At 48.1% G+C, this 14,053-nt stretch overlaps 1 protein-coding gene across 8 annotated transcripts in view; it reads right to left on the bottom strand.

Annotated features, from left to right (window-relative positions):
• Cdkl4 (cyclin-dependent kinase-like 4) overlaps window positions 1-11,663 on the bottom strand; it is a 42,047-nt gene extending 30,384 nt beyond the window's left edge. For 2 of the 8 annotated variants that reach the window (NM_001432119.1, NM_001432120.1), the window contains exon 1: window positions 11,385-11,480. The gene's annotated coding sequence lies outside the window, so the exon portion shown is untranslated. Of the gene's footprint in view, window positions 1-11,038; window positions 11,486-11,591 lie in introns of those variants that run through there. The other 6 variants (NM_001432117.1, NM_001432118.1, XM_087554384.1 and 3 more) reach the window with 5 other exon arrangements.
• Between the last annotated feature and the right edge of the window lie 2,390 nt (window positions 11,664-14,053).

The following is a 14,053-nucleotide window of genomic DNA, read 5'->3' as shown; positions in this document are numbered from 1 at the left end:
TTCCTGGTTGGCCTCTCCTCCCCCACCCCTTCCCTCTCTCCCCATCTCTACTCTCTTCCCAACTCCCCTCCCCATGCCCTAAATAACTCTTTCCTATACTATATCTGTCTATAACTGATACCTCAGGGGGAAGGGATGCCTCAGCTCAGGCCATGCCTGGTGCCTCTACCGAAACACATCCTGGCCTCTTCTCTTTTTTATAAAGTACAACACTAACCACAAAAAATTTCCCATGTTCCAAATGAATATACACATATATACTCAATATATTATTGAATTCAATATATTATTATTGCAGATATTAATATTCAATCTTTTTCATTCATAGATAATCTCAACGGAGAGAGACATAATCTACCCTTATTTGATACATAAAAAGACACACTAGGGGCACATATGCGACTCACCTGGTCCAATGCTTGCCTAGCACGGTTGGAGCTCTGGGTTTGAGTGCACAGTAGTGCTGCATACTTCTTTTTTTTTTTTTTTTTTTAATAAAAGTCTTAATTTGGATGGTTATCTGCCTTCTTTTTTTTTTTAAGATTTATTCATTTATTATATATAAGTACACTGTAGCTGTCTTCAGATACACCAGAAGAGAGGTTTGGATCTCCTTACAGATGGTTGTGAGCCACCATGTGGTTGCTGGGAATTGAACTCAGGACCTCTGGAAGAGTAGTCGGGTGCTCTTAACCGCTGAGCCATCTCTCCAGCCCATTGCTGCATACTTCTAATGCTGGCACTGGGGAGAGGTACAGGCAGGATGACCGGGACGTTCAAGGTCACCCTTAGCTACAGAGTGAGCTTCGGGATAATCTGGGTTAGTGAGACCTTCTCCCAACACACACACATACACATACACACCACACACACACACCACACACACACACATACACATCACACACCACACACACCACACACATACATACACACATACACACACACATACACACATACACACACACCACACATACACACACATACACACCACATACACACACACACACCACACACATACACACACAACACACATACACACACACACCACACATATACACACATACCACACACACACCACACACACATATACACACACACACCACACACATACACACACAACACACATACACACACACACCACACATACACACACATACCATACACACATATACACATACACACACAGACACACACCACACATCCACACACACACACCACACACACACACCCACACACACACCACACACACACACACACCACACATACACACACACACCACACACACACACACACACACACACACACACACACACACACACACCAGTAGCCCTTGGGGATGCTGAGGTGGGAAGATCATAAACCAGTATAGGCTATACAGCGAGACACTGTCTCAAAAAAAAAAAAAAAGGAAAATGTATTATGGTAAATAATGTTTAGCTGGGTAGATACTACTACTACAGTGTTTTTTCCAATTTTGTTATTTTTTTTAAATAGTGGATTCGAATCCCTATTAAAGGGGGAAAATAATAAACCCCACAAAAATAACAGGGAAAATCTATGACAAATATTAAGTCCTGGAAACTTTATTGTATACATTGTATTTTTTTTACAATGTATATTGTATTTATTTAATGTATGTGTTCTATATGCATGTCTATCTGCAGGTCAGAAGAGGGCACCAGATCCCATTACAGATGGTTGTGAGCCACCATGTGGTTACTGGAATTGAACTTAGGACCTCTAGAAGAGCAACCAGTGCTCTTAACCGCTGAGCCATCTCTCCAGCCCTACATTGTATTCTTTACAGAGTTGTCATTAACTTAAAGGTGGCGTGTATACATTTGCCTAATTAGCTTTGCGGGTTATTGGTATATAACTATATAACTATATAACTATTCATTATTTTACCTAGTTTATAAGCACTACAGCTACTGGGGGTGGGGGTGGGGGTGGAGGGTGGGGGGTGGGGATGGAGCAGAATTCCCCCTAGTTAATTGATTGGATAATAAAGACAACAGGAAGCCAATCACTGGGCAAGGAGGAGGGGGCGGACCTTCTGGGTTGGAGAGAGGAAGAAGGGACGCAGGAAGAGCAGCCTGTTTTGTACAGTGAGGCAGAGTGAAAGCAAGATGTAGACCAAGATGTAGACCAGGGACTGTTAGATCTGTGGCAGACTCTGCCACTGGAAGATTTCAAACAGAGTAGTGGATGAGTTTAGGATAATAGATTCCGTGCCCAGTGGTTGTGTCATCTGTTGATTTTAAACTAAGATTGTCTGGTGTTTTACATTCGTTGTGGCTCAGGTGGGCCAGAGCAGAATTTGACCAGCTTTGGAACAGGAAGATTGGGCAAGGACGGAACTCCAGGAGGAGAGGTAGCCGCAGGTGAGCTCAGGGTGAGAGTCCGCCCCTGCAGCTAGCTGAGGAAACTTGGGAGTGCGGAGCGGATTGGCAGCAGCTGGCTGTGGGGACCCAGAGAGTGATCTCGGAGCTCTGGAGAGGCGGAGCCACTGTTGTGGGAGAAGTGGTGGCTAGGAGAACCGTGCGTTATCGGTCTCGGGCTATGTACTGGGCTGGGAACAGACTGAGACCTCTTATAACTAGCTGGCCATAGCGTGGATTGTTTTTTTAATATTACATGCTACTGGGGGGGGGGGACCTGAAAACTAACACAATATTTAAAATAAAACTTTTTGCTTTTGGAGAGCCTTCTGTATTCAGTGTGGTGGTTTGAATATGTATGGCCCCCACAGATTCATGTGTTTGAACGCTTGGCCAGAGGGAGGGTCACTATTAGGAGGTGTGGCCTTGTTGGAGAAGTATGTCACTGTAGGGGAAGGCTTTGCAGTCTTACATATGCTCAAGCTCTACCAGAGTGGAATCCAGTCACCTCCTGCTGCCTTTGGACTAAGATGTAGACCTCTCTGCTCCTTCTCCAGCACCATGACTGTCTGCTTCCTGCCATGCTGATAATGGACTGAACCTCTGAAACTGTAAGCCAGCCCCGGTTCATTGTTGTCCTTTATAAGAGCTGCCATGGTCATGGTGTCTCTTCACAGCAATAGAACCCTAACTATGACATTTAGGCTGCCCTCGAACTCCCTATGTAGCTGAGGACGACGTTGAACCTCTAATTCTGTTTTGCCCTCTTGAATGCTGGGATGATTGCTGTGTACTGTGGCACCTGGTCTTTTAAAATACGGCTTGGCTTTCGTCTATGCGCTTTCCTTATTTCCGTCTAGGTAAGTCATCCCATAGATTATCTACACCTCCCACTTTTTTCCGGCAGCTTTGTTCACTACTGACTGATTCTTCCACACGAGCAGATAGAGCTCAGTCCTCTCAAACTGCTGACTTCAGTAAAATAAAGCTCGAGCCAGGCATGTTAGCTGTCAGGAGGCATCAGTCTGATCTGCATAGCACATCCAGGCCAGTCAGGACTGCACAGTGAGACCTGTCTCAGAAAAAGGTGCTTCACAGAATTCCTCAGTATGATCTTCCCTTATAGGAGGAATCCGAATGCATCTCAGCAGGACTTAGAGGAGGCAGGGGTTCTACAGAGGACTTCATGGTAATTCCCACTCTTTTACCTGAGGTCCAGGCTGACTCTCCAATAACCATTGGCACCTCTACATGTGTGGGTGGGGCTGTCCTGACGGGGAATGTGCTAAAGTGATGCTGGCTCTGCTCTCCGGCCCTCTTCCTACCCAAGGCTCACAATGCACTCTTACTTAGAGATGACACTGTGATCTCTTTGTAGATAGTGCACAAAGCTGTACAAATCAACCACAACACGCAGACATAAACATCCAATACTTTAACAGCATGGACTCTACAACAAATCGCGGAGCAAAGCTCAACTCGGGAAGCTTCAACGCCCTTTTAAAACGTTTATACAGAACAAAGGGCAAAGTGGGTGAGGGGACAAAAGGGACAGGGCGGACTCAAAATCAAGTGCATGTGTACTGATGCCAGCCAGTACAGTTGTTATGCTTTGGGTACAGAAGAGAAGGCAGAGGGACAGGCGCCCATTGGAGCCTCAATCATGAGAGCAAAAGGAGCAAGTGGATACAGTTGGGATTTTGCAAGGCCCAGGAGAACCCTGAAATCAAAGGGCATATAAACCTTTCTTGTACATTAGTGTGTGTGTGTGTGTGTGTGTGTGTGTGTGTGTGTGTGTGTGTACGGGTGACTGCACATGTGCATGCCTGTGAAGGTCAGAAAACAACATTGTAAAGCCGGAAATCTCATTTTGTCCTGGGTTCCTGGGACTGAATTCAGGTTGCTGGTCTTGTGCAACAAGAGCCTTTATCTGTTCATTGTCCCAGACTTTCAAATGAAGGGAGATTGAGGAATCCAAGAATTAGCAGTCTTATCATTCACATAAAAAGATTCTTAAAAAAAAACAGAGGAGTGAGACAGAGGCAAAAAAAAAAAAAAGGTTTTTTTTTTTTTGATAAAATAATTGAATGAAGAACATTGGTCCACACTTTGAAAAAGTTCAATACATTACAACAAGAAAAAGGTATAGACAGGACAAGCATGATGCCCATTCCCTCACGGCACACTGCTGCAAACCACAGACAGAGACCATCAATAAAACAGAAAAGAGCCAGCTTCCCCATAGCTACTCAGAGAACGGCATGGAAACCGCCGAACAAGGCTGGGCCCATGTCAAGATCAGCAAGACAGACCAAGGAACGAGCATTGCCCTTCAGACCCTGCTGAAGGTTCAAGGGGACAGAAACAAACGTGTTCACAGACCCGAAGTAGTGAAGCTGGTTGGACAAATACCTAGCAGGACAAATATACTCAAGAAGAAACAGAGATCTGACTATATAAAAAAGCAAATTAATAAAATAATACTTACAAATCTACCTACAAAGAACAGCCCAGGATGGGATGGCTCATAAGTGAATTCTACCCAATAGTCAAAGAATAACTGATAAAAACATAAATCTTCCTAAACATTCCTAAACAGAAGAAAAATCACACTCCATCTATTCCACAGGGCCAATGTCATCCTGGTTTTAAAAAACCAGAAAAAGGAATCGCTACACACATGAGGACAGTCAGCAAAATAACTCTCAGACCAGCCACAGACACATAGGACAAGGACTGAATGACACGTGGACGTGGAATTTACCCCAGAAATGCAAGGCTGGTTTAACATGTCAATTACAAAAGATGGTAATGCCAATAGAATAAAAGACAAAAATCGCATACCTATCTCAATAGATAGAAAAGGCATTTGACAAACTCAGCCGTCAGTCAAGAGAATTATCAACAAGAAGAGAAAGAAAGGAACGTGTCAAGGTTGTAAGTGTAAAACCTGCAGTCAGTGCTGTGCTTAGTGATAGAACTCTAGGACTCAGAACAGTTTCATCCTTTCTCCCTGTCTGTCCATCTTTCTCTTTCCTTCTCTCTCTCTCCTTCCTTTTCTCTCTTTCTTTTTCCCTCCTCTTCTTCCTCTCTCTCCCTCTCTCCTCCTCCTCCTCCTCCTCCTCCTCCTCCTCCTCCTCTTCCTCTTCCTCCTCCTCCTCCTCCTCCTCTTCCTCCTCCTCCTCCTCCCTCCCTCCCTCCCTCCCCCCCCCTCTCTCTCTCCCCAAAGTCTCATTATGTATCCCTGGAACTCACAATGATCCCTCTGCCTATGCCCCATCCAATTACTTGGATTATAGGTGTGTGCATACCCCTCCCGCAAATGATTTCATTTTAACGATTTATTAGAAGCTCTTGCATATCTAATGATACAACTAAGGAAAAGTGTGTAGACTGGACGTGAAAAGCACCTTTGCCATGATCAGATGAGGAAAATGCTAACGAGTAAACAGAAATGTATTAAACCGATGACCACGTGTGCAGTGCAGTCAGTGAATGCAGGGTCAGCATGCTCAGTTGGATTTCTATATTGGCTGTATCCATCTCGACAACTTGGAAATATAATGGAGAAAAGAAATCTACTCCCAGGGGTGTAAAAATACTGAGAAATAACTTTAACAAGGCTCAAGGCTTACACACTAAAAACTATGGAACACTGCAGAAGAAATTAAAATAATCTAAAATAGACAAAAATGTTAAATTTGTTGAGGGAAAACGGAACAAGATGCCAACTCTTAGGAAAGACTTTTTGTTGTGTTTTAGTTTTGGTTTGTGAGACAGAGAGTCTTACTCTGTATCCCAGACTGGCCTCATCTGTGGCAATCCTCCTGCCTCAGCCGCCTAACTAGTGATTCCAGGTCAATTCCTGGCTGCCAATACACAGTTTTGATCAACTGATTGAAGTTGATCAGATAAATTTGAAATCTATATGACAGTGCTCATGACCCTGAACACCAAATTTAATTACAGAATACAAAATTGGGAGATTTATGTCACCTGACTCAAAGGTTCCCAAAATTATGAATTGTTTTAACGAAGTTATAATAAATCAAGTGAGATGTTGCCATAGAGACATGTGTCACTGGCATGTAACACTGAGCCAAGAATTAACCTTTTAAGTTTATGTTTGCTTTTAGTCTGTCTTTGATGCTGTAACACCACACCTGTGACTGGATAATTTATAATGAATAGATGTATACCGGCTTATAATCCTTGACTCTGGAAGTCCAATATCAAGATGCTGGCTTTTTCTTGCTCTGTCAAATACATGATGGGAGGTGGGGAGTTAAGAGCAATGGAGGGCGGGCGGAAATCCTGCCTTTATTAATAACCCACTCATCCCACTCCCGAGGCCTCATGGCCTAATTACCTCTTGAAAGTCCTATCTCCCGGTACAGCTGATGGTAATTACATTTCAACATGAGTTTGGGAGAGCCACCGCAATTTCAAGTCACAGTGCTTGCTAATTGTCTTTTGATAATGGTGCCAGAGTGCTTCAAGAAGGACAGAAGAGTCTCCACAAATGACGTCAGGACAAATGAGTATCCGTATGAAAGGAATAATAAATGGGCCCATGAGACAGGGACGTCGTAGGGTGCGCTGGGGTTCCGCTTTACTCTAGTACTTGGGTGGCTAGCCTGGGTTCCATTGCAAGACCCCATTTCAAAACACTGACCCCTACCCCAGTACAACAAACAAAACACATACAAACAGGAAAAGCAAGACAAAGCAAACAAAAACCAAAATCTAAGAACGGAAAGCTAGGTTGAAGTGCACACCAGATACACTCCCACCCATGCATACTGTATAATTCTATATACATAACATTTCTAGAAAATACAAAATATCGAGATGGATACAGCATCTCCTTTGTGTTACTTTTCAGCAGGCATAGCCACGATGGAGTGGCTCCTACTGGCCTGGACTCTCACCTGGAAATGCCGAGGTCAAGAAGGACAAAGATCAAAGCTCCAGATTCACAGAGACTAAAGAGGAAATGCAGTGTGGTTCCCTAATCCCCTTCTGCAGGGCAGGAAACCTCTGCAAAGAGCAGTCCTCAGGCAATTGGAAACCTAAATGTCATGTGTGGTCTTGGTTTTAAATTCTTTATTTTGGTAAACTATACTGTGGTTATGTGACAAAATCAGAAGGAGGAAGAAGAGAAGAAAATTGGAGGAGGAGGAAGAGGAGGAAGAGGAGGAGGATAGCTCAACCACTTTATACAGGCACCAGTTATATGAGCCTAGTGACATGGGTTCAGTTCCTGGGGTCCCTGTAAAGGTGGGGGAACCAACTTCACAAAGCTGGTCTCTGACTTCTGCACATGCACTGTGGCATGCCCATACATTAATAATTAATGTTTTAAAAGATTTATTTTATTTGTGAGTGTGCATGTGCAGTGTGCATGTGTGTACATGTCTGTGTGTGTGTGTTGTCCATGCAGAGGTCAGAGTAGGGAGTCAGATCCCCTAAAACATAGAGCTACAGTTGGTTTTGAGTTGCCCAGTGTGGGTGCTGGGAACTAAACTCAGGCCCTCTGGAAGAACAGCAAGCACTCCTAAGCACTGAATCATCTCAATTCCTAGTACAATTTGGTTTTAAAGTACATTATGGCCTCTAAAGGCTGCAGAATAAACTTTGAACTATACTCAGTCCTTCCCACCCAACCCTGTTTACCTGTCCTAGTTTGTCTCTTGGAGCTCAGACACCTTCAGTCTCCTCTGCTTATATCTCGGTCTGGACTGTCTGACCTTTCTTATTTCAGTCTTCTTCATTTCTCACAGTCCCACTCAAATGTCCAATCCCCAAAGGCAGGCTCTTCTCTTCACAGCTGACTCTCACAGTGCCCACCCCAGCCCTGCCCACCCAGCTGACTCTCACAGTGCCCACCCCAGCCCTGCCCACCCAGCTGATTCTCACACTGCCCACCCCAGCCCAGCCCCGCCCACCCAGCTGACTCTCACAGTGCCCACCCTAGCCCCGCCCCGCCTACCCAGCTGACTCTCTCAGTGCCCACCCCAGCCCTGCCCACCCAGCTGACTCTCATAGTGCCCACCCCAGCCCGCCCCGCCTACCCAGCTGACTCTCACAGTGCCCACTCCAGCCCCGCCCACCCAGCTGACTCTCACAGTGCCCACCCTAGCCCCGCCCACCCAGCTGACTCTCACAGTGCCCACCCCAGCCCCGCCCACCCAGCTGACTCTCACAGTGCCCACCCTAGCCCCGCCCCGCCCACCCAGCTGACTCTCTCAGTGCCCACCCCAGCCCTGCCCACCCAGCTGACTCTCATAGTGCCCACCCCAGCCCGCCCCGCCTACCCAGCTGACTCTCACAGTGCCCACCCCAGCCCCCGCCTACCCAGCTGACTCTCACAGTGCCCACCCCAGCCCCACCCCGCCTACCCAGCTGACTCTCACAGTGCCCACCCCACCCCCGCCTACCCAGCTGACTCTCACAGTGCCCACCCTAGCCACGCCTACCCAGCTGACTCTCAGTGCTCACCCCAGCCCCGCCCACCCAGCTGACTGACTCTCACAGTGCCCACCCCAGCCCCGCCCACCCAGCTGACTCTCATAGTGCCCACCCCAGCCCCACCCACCCAGCTGACTCTCATAGTGCCCACCCCAGCCCCACCCCGCCTACCCAGCTGACTCTCACAGTGCCCACCCCACCCCCGCCTACCCAGCTGACTCTCATAGTGCCCACCCCAGCCCTGCCCACCCAGCTGACTCTCAAAGTGCCCACCCCAGCCCCGCCCCGCCTACCCAGCTGACTCTCATAGTGCCCACCCCAGCCCTGCCCACCCAGCTGACTCTCATAGTGCCCACCCCAGCCCAGCCCCGCCTACCCAGCTGACTCTCACAGTGCCCACCCCAGCCCTGCCCACCCAGCTGACTCTCAAAGTGCCCACCCCAGCCCCGCCCCGCCTACCCAGCTGACTCTCACAGTGCCCATCCCAGCCCTGCCCACCCAGCTGACTGACTCTCACAGTGCCCACCCCAGCCCCGCCCACCCAGCTGACTGACTCTCACAGTGCCCACCCCAGCTCAGCCCCGCCCACCCAGCTGACTCTCACAGTGCCCACCCCAGCCCCGCCCACCCAGCTGACTGACTCTCACAGTGCCCACCCCAGCCCCGCCCACCCAGCTGACTCTCACAGTGCCCACCCCAGCCCCGCCCACCCAGCTGACTCTCACAGTGCCCACCCCAGCCCTGCCCCGCCTACCCAGATGACTCTCACAGTGCCCACCCCAGCCCCGCCCACCCAGCTGACTGACTCTCACAGTGCCCACCCCAGCCCCGCCCACCCAGCTGACTCTCATAGTGCCCACCCCAGCCCCGCCCACCCAGCTGACTCTCACAGTGCCCACCCCAGCCCTGCCCCGCCTACCCAGATGACTCTCACAGTGCCCACCCCAGCCCCGCCCACCCAGCTGACTCTCACAGTGCCCCGCCCCGCCCCGCCCACCCAGCTGACTCTCACACTGCCCACCCCAGCCCCGCCCACCCAGCTGACTCTCACAGTGCCCACCCCAGCCCCGCCCACCCAGCTGACTCTCACACTGCCCACCCCAGCCCCGCCCACCCAGCTGACTCTCACAGTGCCCACCCCAGCCCCGCCCACCCAGCTGACTGACTCTCACACTGCCCACCCCAGCCCCGCCCACCCAGCTGACTCTCACACTGCCCACCCCAGCCCCGCCCACCCAGCTGACTCTCACAGTGCCCACCCCAGCCCTGCCCCGCTCTCATCCTCACATCACAAATCATAACGCCAGGCTTGCACTGCCACCGTATTCTCTGGCATACAGTAGGCTAAGTCTTATTAGACTAATTTTCTAATTTTCTTTTTAAAAGCAAAACCTGCAAGAATATGTTAATTATCATTGGCACAGTGTTTGGGCAAGATTAAATGAATACAGCTGTTGGTTGGAAATATTTGCCAGAGTTATCAGTTGCCTTCAACCTCAAGTGGTGTACCTTCAGAATCTGTAAGTATTTGACCGTCGAGTTAATGAAGTTCTGTCTGCAAAGACAAGGACAGGAATTGGCTGGGGGCCACCAGCAATTTTAAGACCCACAGACGAGGGCAGGGGTAAGTGAAATGACCAGATTTTTAAATTCCTTAGAAAGTTGCTACAGAATTTCCTCACTATTAAGGAAGGATTTACAAAATAGGGGTTGGGGATTTAGCTCAGCGGTGGAGCGCTTGCCTAGCAAGCGCAAGGCCCTGGGTTCGGTCCTCAGCTCCGGAAAAAAAAAAAAAGGATTTACAAAATAAAGTACACAGGAGAAAACACTTGGAGGTTAGTTTTCAAGACTGTTTCACAAACTAGGTCCTGGCGGAAGACGCACAAGGAATATATAGGCAAACAAAATTAAGACGGTGTGGAAGGGTGGACAAATGACTTTCCTAACCTAAGAGGTCATAGGAAACTGGTAAAAAACCAACCAGGACCAATCCCTGGCTTTAGGAATGTTGAGAGGCAAGGACAGTTTCAAAGCAGGGAAGCTCACCCAGGATGCTTACCCAGTTTGTAGTTAACTGTTTCCAACAAAATCAAACATGCATTTCTATTTAATAAACTTGATCGGGAAAACGGATTCTACAGATCATTTCGACGTTTCTTACTGAATTACAATTTAAAAGCACACACCTGTGCACGAAGGCGTTCGCGTCAACGAAGTCGATCTTGTTAAAATTCTCAGAAACTAAGCCCACCACGTAATTTACACAACCTACACAACTTACTTTCTTTATGTCCCACGCTTCAGACGTGCGCACAAAAGACTTGGAAGTTTGGTAAAAACCCACTGTATTTCCAAGCCTCTGAGACTTCGCTTGTCCCGTGTCCAGGCCATAAGCGGTCTCTAGGTCTCTAGATGCACAGCTGCGTCCCTGTCCCTCCCTGGCACCCCCACGGCCCACAAGACCACGGGTGGCCGGCTCTTCCACGGGTGAACCCCTCCTGCCCTCCCGAGCTCCCCAGACCCCGCTCGAACCTGCACTTACAGCACAGCCTCTGGCGAAGGTGACGCACTGTATAGCCTCAGGGGGTCCCAGTGGCTGCAACCCTAGAAATCCCCAGAGACTGAGCCGCTGCGGTGTTGCCGGGGCAACCAGGACGCGCAAGCTGCACAGCTTCCACACAACTCGCTTGGTTCTTTCCGTGCCAGGGCAGCCTTTCATCCATCACCCTTAGCTCTTACCTTATTCCTAGTGCTGTTTGGAGTCAGCCGTGGCTCATTAACGCCATTTTCATAACTCAGCGACTCTGCTCAGGAGACCCAGGGTGGATTCAGAGTAGGGCGGGTTTGTCACCCAGTGGGGAAGAAAGCAAGGCAGATGTCATTGAATGTGGCATTGAGAGAAACATGTTAACCTCAGGAATTTTAGAATTTTACTCACAGAATAAACAGAACTCCAAGGCACACACACACAAACACCTACCATATGGTTCTCTTTGTCATTTATCCATAGGTCGTCTGAACTTCCCTTAACAGGCCTCTCCTTTCCCCTTCTACCTTACCTCCCCATTCCCTCAGTGATATACTCAGGGATCACATCTTAAACGAAATTAAACCTGGAAGCACATTTACCTCACTGGTTCAAGACCAGACCACGATTCCACTAAATTCAACTAAACTCACACCTACCCATTTTTATATGATTTCTGCCTTTATGCTAGAAAACACTTCTCATCAGGTGGACAGACATGTTGGCCTGTTTCTATCTTTACTGGACGTGTGTGTGTGTGTGTGTGTGTGTGTGTGTGTGTGTGTGTGTGTGTGTTACACGCTCTCACCTTGAGACAGGGTCTTTGTCCTCTTTTGTGTATGACAGGGTAGCTGGCCTGTGACTTTTGGGAGATTCTCATCTCTCCATCTTGCCCCAAGAGCACTGGGGTAACAGATGATGGAGCCCAGCCTCACCTGGATTCTAGGGATTCAAACTCGTCTTTTTTTTAAATTTTATTTTTCTTGGATATTTTATGTATTTACATTCAAGTGTTATACCCTTTCCCTCCTCCCATACCCTCTCCCCTTCTTCTGTGAGGATGCTCCCCCTCCCACCCACCCACTCCCACTTCAACACCCTGACATTCCCCTACATTGTGGAAACGAGCCTTCACAGGACCAAGGGCTTCTCCTCCTATTGATGCCAGATAATGCCATCCTCTGTTACATATGCAGTTAGAGTCATGGGTCCCTCCATGTGTACTCTTTGGTTGGTGATTTAGTCCCTGGGAGCTCTGGGGGGGGGGGTGTGTGTGTCTGGTTGGTTGATAGTGTTGTTCTTCCTATGGGGTTGCAAACCCCTTCAGCTTCTTTAGTCCTTTCTCTAACTCCTCCACTGGGGACTCCTTGTTCAGTCCAATGGTTAGTTGCAAGCATCCTCATCTGTATCAGTAGGGCTCTGGTAGAGCCTCACAGGAGACATCCATATCAGGGGCCTGTCAGCAAGCACTTCTTGGCATCAACAGTAGTCACTGGGTTTGGTGGCTGCATATAAGATGGATCCCCAGGTGGGGCAGTCTCTGGATGACTTCAGTCTCTGCTCCACTCTTCGTCCCTGTATTTCCTCCTGTATTTTGTTCTCCCCTCTAAGGAGAACTGAAGCACCCACATTTTGGTTTTCCTTTGGACTTCATAAGATTTGTGAATTTTTTCTTAGGTATTCCAAGCTTTTGGGCTAATATCCTCTTATCAATGAGTGCATACCATGTGTGTTTTTCTGTGATTGGGTTACCTCACTCAGGATGATATTTTCCAGTTCCATCCATTTGCCTATGAATTTCACAAAGTCATTGTTTTTGATAGCTGAGTAGTATTCCATTGTGTAGATGTACCACATTTTCTGTATTCATTCCTCTGTTGAAGGGCATCTGGGTTCTTTCCAGCTTCTGGCTATTATAAACAAGGCTGCTATGAACATAGTGGAACATGTGTCCTTGTTATATGTTGGGGCATCTTTTGGGTATATGTCCAGGAGAGGTATAGCTGGGTCCTCAGGTAGTTCAATGTCCAATTTTCTGAGGAACCTCCAGACTGATTTCCAGGATGTTTGTACCAGTCTGCAATCCCTCCCCCACCAACAATGGAGGAGTGTTCTTCTTTCACCACATCTTTGCCAGCATCTGCTGTTGCCTGAGTTTTTGATCTTGCATGGAAAGATCTATGCACTGAGCTATCTCCCCCAGCCTGCTGCCTCCTGTCTTTTCTTTCTTCTTCTTCTTCTTCTTTTTTTTTTTTTTTTTTTTTTGAGACGTAGTCTCTGCAATCCTAGTGGTTGTCCTTGAACTTGCTATGTATAAGAGGCTGGCCTCAAACTGAGAATTTGTCTGCCTTTGCTTCCCAAGTATTGGGATTAAAGATCACGATGATTGGCTCCTTGACCTTTCTTGAGGTAGGATCTTATGTTGTCCAGGCTGACCTGGAACTTGCTATGAAGCCAAGACACTGTCTCCACAGGTGTGCATGCTCCTGATTTCTCCGGGCTGCCTATCTACAGTCTCTTCACTGGCCCCTTTGCTCTCCAGCACTGCGCCAGGTCCTTTGTCCAGACACCCTAAGCTCTACTGCACTTGGCACCACTGTCCCTCGAACATGCAGTATTTTTGCATGTCTGAACTATAGCATCTCCCCTGCCAGCCCATCCTTGTATACCAAGT

Source organism: Rattus norvegicus, chromosome 6 (assembly GCF_021556685.1).
Source record: "Rattus norvegicus strain SHRSP/BbbUtx chromosome 6, alternate assembly SHRSP_T2T, whole genome shotgun sequence".
Lineage (NCBI taxonomy): Eukaryota > Metazoa > Chordata > Mammalia > Rodentia > Muridae > Rattus > Rattus norvegicus.
Note: the sequence above shows the minus strand (reverse complement) of the source record. Positions and strands in the feature narration are given on the sequence as shown.